The sequence below is a fragment of the Triturus cristatus genome, chromosome 5_1 (genome assembly GCF_964204655.1).
Source record: "Triturus cristatus chromosome 5_1, aTriCri1.1, whole genome shotgun sequence".
Lineage (NCBI taxonomy): Eukaryota > Metazoa > Chordata > Amphibia > Caudata > Salamandridae > Triturus > Triturus cristatus.
In genome coordinates, this window is record NC_140587.1 from 10,263,251 (window position 1) to 10,269,250 (window position 6,000).

The following is a 6,000-nucleotide window of genomic DNA, read 5'->3' on the forward strand; positions in this document are numbered from 1 at the left end:
ACCATAACCTCACAGACACAAATAAACAAAAAATAATAAAAGTGCAAAAGGTTATTGGAAAAATTAACAAGGACAGTTTATAAATAATATATGATAATTCAGTCAGAGCTGTCTCTTATTTCGTTTGTCGACGGCGTTTCGACCCACTTCTAAATACCGGGTCTCATCAGGACTGTAAATATGGGGACTAGTTTATGGCATACATAAGTCCATTTCGGATCCAGTATGCAAAATAAAATATTGTGTCCAAACTTTGACTTTGTTATCAAAATATTTTGTATATTATTATATCTTCCACCGATAATGGTCAATTGGTAGGTCGAATATATGGCGGGACACGCTTCCTTGGGCTTTATGTTAATATTTATCCATATTTCAAAGGTGCCCCAATTATTTAGGGAGCACTGTCGAGGGGACCTGATCGAATACCGAAAACCTACAACTAATTATTGTTTGATGTCTATTTACTGTTTGCTTGGGATACCGGGTTGGGCATGAGAAATATTCGTGTAATGTTGCCTAAAGACATTTTGCGTGTATTTAAAGAGCAACCCACTTAATGCAATTTGAACAGTCTCGTAGATTCTGCCTCTGTGTGGTTCCTATGATTTCTGTGTCCCTGCAGTAAATAAACCTTGGTCTTTGACGCCACCATCGAGAAGCCCGTGTCTCTGTTTATTTGTGCACCGGGACAGGAGGAACTCAGGGGTCTTCGTGTGTTGTTTTCCCTGGCACCTCTGGACTCTTAAAAGTCCAGAACCTCAGGACCAGATCACTCCCAATGTCTTTTGCCCTGTGATAGCTTCCGACAACACTGAGAGTCTGTGTAAGGTGGCCCTGGTACCATTCGAATGGGGGGGAGTAACCGGAACCTTGCAGCACAACCCGTGGACTGCCTCCTAGGAAACGACCTGGAAAGTTCCCCCTGGAGACAGGTCGAGCGCAAGACCCACCTCGGGATGATGGGTCTACCAGAATGGGTGTGCGCAACCACCCGATCCATGGCGGACCGACTACCCCCCCGCGGGGGGGTCGAGGACGAAACCCCCAGCACCCCCTCCGTGGCCCAACCCGGAGATGATCCTGTTGAACCTCACCCCCTATCCCCAGGAGAAGAGCCCCCCACCGACGACGAGTCCGTTCAGCCCGACCACGCGCGGATCACAGAGGTAAGTGATCTGCCCGAGTTGGCCCAGTGGCGCCACGAAGGGGGCCCCTCCCGAGAGGAGTTCTGCAGAGAACAAGCGACCTGTCCTTCCCTGGTCGGACCCCGGCAGCAGGCCGCCACCCAAGCCGCGGGCGACCAAACGGGAACCCACTTATTGTATTGGGAGAATGACCTCCTGTATAGCGAGCAGCAGGCTGCCGAGCTAGGGTCAGCCCGGGTCCTGGTGGTACCCCTACGCTTCCGAGACTTCCTCCTGGGCTTGGCCCATGATGTACCCCTGGCCAGCTACTTTGGCCAGGACAAGACCTACCATCGCCTAGTAACGCACTTTTATTGGCCAAAAATATGAGCCCATGTAGAGGCCCACTGCAAGTCCTGCCCCACGTGCCAAGCCAGTGGTAAAAGTGGAGGGAAGCGTAAGGCCCCCCTCCAACCCTTCCCAGTCGTCAGTACCCCCTTTGAGCGGGTCGGAATTGACCTCTTGGGGCCCCTGGATCCCAAGACCACACAGGGTCACCGCTTTATCCTCGTCCTAGTGGACCATGCCACACGATACCCGGAGGCCATCTCACTCCGCACAGTCACGGCCCCCGTGGTGGGCTGGGCCCTATTGGAGATCTTCTCCCGGGTAGGGTTCCCCCGAGAGGTCGTGAGCGACCGAGGTACCAATTTTATCTCCAAATATATGAGATCCCTGTGGCAACAGTGTGGAGTCTCGTATAAATTCACTACCCCTTACCATCCCCAAGGCAATGGTCTAGTGGAGCAGTTTAACAGGACCCTGAAGGGGATGATCATGGGTCTTGAGGAGCCCCTGCGGCGTAAGTGGGACGTCCTCCTCCCCTGCCTCCTGTTCGCCTACCGGAAAGTCCCCCAGAAGTCCTTGGGGTTCAGTCCATTTGAGTTGCTGTATGGACACCCAGTCCGAGGCCCCCTGAGCTTGGTCAAAGAGGGATGGGAGACGGCACCCCGGAACCACCCACAGGACGTGTTCCGGTAGCTGTTGACTCTCAGGAACCAGACTCGGAAGTTCCGAGAGCTGGCCGAGGCCAACCTCGAGGCGAGCCAGGAAGAAATGAAACGCTGGTATGACCAGAACGCCACCCTGGTCGAGTTCCAGCCCGGGCAGCAGGTCTGGGTGATGGCCGCCGTGAAGCCGTGCGCCCTCCAAGACAAATGGACCGGGCCCTTCAAGGTGGTCGAACGGAAAAGTCAGGTGACCTACGTGGTGGACGTCCAGTCCCCTCGGAACCCCCTTCGGGTCCTCCACGTAAACCGCCTCAAGCCTCACTTCGTGCGGACAGAGTTGAGCTTGCTCCTGGCCACAGACGACGGGGCGGAAGAGGAAACGGAGCCTCTTCCCGACCTCCTGCAGGCCAAAGAAAAAGACGGCTCCGTGGAGGGGGTGATCCTCTCCCCCTCCCTCACACCCCGACAACACGAGGACTGCCGCCGGCTCTTGGGCCAGTTCTCCGACTTGTTCTCCCTCGTCCCCAAGGTCACCGACTGGTGCGTCCACGACGTGGACACTGGAGACAGCCCACCGGTACGGCACCGAGCCTACCGCGTCCCCGACCGAGTCCGGGCCTGCATCCAGGCAGAAGTATCAAAGATGCTATCTCTCGGGGTGATCGAGCCCACAGACAGTCCTTGGGCCAGTCCCGTGGTACTGGTCCCAAAAGCAGCTGCCCCTGGTGTTGCCCCCGAACTACGGTTCTGCGTCGACTACCGGGGGCTCAATGCGGTCACCCGCACAGACGCTCACCCTCTCCCCCGCGCAGATGAGCTCATTGACCGCCTTGGGTCTGCTCAGTTTCTCAGCACCTTCGATTTGACCTGCGGATACTGGCAGATTGCACTCACGGAAGGCGCCAAGGAGCGGTCCGCCTTCTCCACCACGGATGGGCACTATCTCTTTCGAGTGATGCCATTCGGGATGAAAAATGCTCCGGCCACCTTTCAGCGACTGGTGAATAGGGTCCTGGCCGGGCTGGAAGGATTCAGCGCCGCCTATCTGGACGATATTGCGGTATTCAGCTCCGAATGGGGTGAGCACCTCCAGCATCTCCTGAGGGTCTTGGGGGCCCTGCGCCAAGCCGGCCTCACAGTGAAGGCCAGCAAGTGCCAGATTGGGCAAGGATGGGTGGTCTACCTGGGGCACCAGGTCGGCAGCGGGCAGGTCGCCCCTCTCCAAACTAAGATTGACGCCATCCTGGCCTGGGAACCACCAACCACCCAAACCGAAGTCCGAGCCTTCCTGGGCCTCACTGGTTACTACCAGAGGTTCATTCAAGGTTACGGCAGCCTCGTAGGACCTCTCACGGAGCTCACATCCAAGAGACAACCTAAAAAGGTACAGTGGACCCCTGCCTGCCAGGAGGCGTTAGCCGCCCTGAAACTCGCCATGTGTACAGCCCCTGTGCTCCAAGCCCCCGATTACTCCAAAGAGTTTGTGGTCCAAACGGATGCTTCCGAGCATGGCATCGGAGCCGTCCTCTCCCAGCTCAATGAGAAGGGCATAGATCAGCCCGTGGCCTTCATTAGCCAAAGGTTACTGCCCCGAGAGCAACGATGGAGCACCATTGAGGCGTTCGTCGTAGTCTGGGCTCTAAAGAAACTGCGACCCTACCTCTTCGGAACCCACTTCCGAGTCTAGACGGATCATCGACCCTTACGGTGGCTCATGCAGATGAGAGGGGAGAACCCCAAGTTGCTACGCTGGTCCATCTCCCTCCAGGGGATGGACTTTACAGTAGACCATCGCCCTGGCAACGACCACGCCAACGCTGACGGCCTCTCCAGATTCTTCCGCCTCAGCGAAGAGAACCCCCAAGAAGATGGGTAGTTCTCTCCGGCCTTCAGCTGGGGGGGACGCGTGTTGGGCCCGGCCTCGTGGCGTGGCCCATTCAGACCCGTAGAGACACCAGGCTACCCCCTACACCCCACACTACACTGACTAGCGTAGCCTCCCCGACCCAGAACCCGGGGTTACCCCTGTCCTCCCCTCCATCTTCCCGACACCAGGCACCCTTCCCATTCCCTCGGCCTCGCGGCCTCCAGTACCAGGCCCAGCCCCCGATGGCTGCCTCGACCCAAGCGCATCCCTAGTCGCGCCATGCCGGCTGGGGGAGAGAGAGCTCCTGGAGAGCAGGAGAGGGAGGAGTAGTTTCATTCACACCTGGCCTCCTCCCCAGAGATGGTTTTGATCGCCCTCCGGCCACCCTGAGGGCTGGCTCCACGCCTGCTGCATGTCTGGGATCCCTCCCGACCCCGCTTTGAAAGGATCAAAGGGCCGCGTGGCAGGAACCCCCAACAAACGACCCCCAGGCGCTAAGACCCCTGCCCGTGAGGACTCCGGACATCAAAGAGGAGTCGACCTATAACAAGGGGTGCCCTGGGACCCGCGGCAGTGGAATCCTGGAACGAACGAGCCCTGCTGACGTGGTCGCGGCTGAAGAACATCACCACAACATCCTACGGAATTCTTGGAACCTTGGTGAGCCCTGCAGACAGCGTCGCGGCTCTACCTGGCAGAGACGGACTTCTGCCTAACGATATCCGAGGCCTGCTGACGTGGTCGCAGCTCACCTTGCACCCGAGAGAACTCTGAGCCTGCTGAGTGACTCGCGGCTCCTGGAAGATTGTCCGACCTCCGACACTCGGACCCGAGTCCTGCAGAGCGGACCCACTAAAGAGACATTCCGGTCCGGCTGGACCCCAAAGATCATCTCGTATCCCCCGGCTCGAGGATTGAGAGCTGTGCGCCGGATACGCTCCGCATTGACACAGATCCTAAGACTGTCCCGCTACCCCTACCCCAACCGAGACTTTGTGAGCCCTTGCTCTACTTGTACTACTCCTGCGGATCATAAAGATCCTGATATTGCTAGATAAAGCATACGTATTCCAGAATCTGCGGTGTGGTGTCTCTGTGTTACCTGGTGCTGAAGCAGCGTGTACGATCCTAGGTGTGAGACCCAGTCCTGAAGGGGGTCTCCGACCGGTGCTCGGCTATTTCTCCCAGAAGGGTGGGCACATATTCTGTCCTCCCCTGGGGCTAGCCCTTCTAACACCAGACATATGAGGGGTGGGTGCCTATCACTCCCAGCACTGCCCAGACATATGAGGGGTGGGTGCAGAGGCCTCCCAGCAGTGCCCAGACATATGAGGGGTGGGTGCCTATCACTCCCAGCAGTGGCCAGACATATGAGGGGTTGGTGCCTATCACTCCCAGCAGTGCCCAGACATATGAGGGGTGGGTGCCTATCACTCCCAGCAGTGCCCAGACATTTGAGTGGTGGGTGCCTATCACTCCCAGCAGTGCCCAGACATATGAGGGGTGTGTGCCTATCACTCCCAACAGTGAACAGAGACATGGGGGTGGGTGCAGAGGAATACCTGCAGTGGACAGAGACATATGAGGGGTGGGTGCATATCACTCCCAGCAGTGCCCAGATATATGAGGGGTGGGTGCCTTTCACTCCCAGCAGTGCCCAGACATATGAGGGGTGGGTGCCTATCACTCCCAGCAGTGGCCAGACATATGAGGGGTGGGTGCAGAGGACTCCCAGCAGTGGACAGAGACATGGGGGTGTGTACATCATCCTCCAATGACCAAAACTCCATGGGTGCATGAAGGCATCCACAATGTGCGACTATGTTGATAGTGCCATGACAACACATCACTGACAGCAGTGTCCCACTCCCATGAGAACGGATGTCCTTCCCCCACTGCATTACACACCACATGTGGGTGTGATGACAAATTACACATGCATACCCACCCCTGGCGGTGGCAGCACAATACACACACTGAGATCATGCAACAAGAC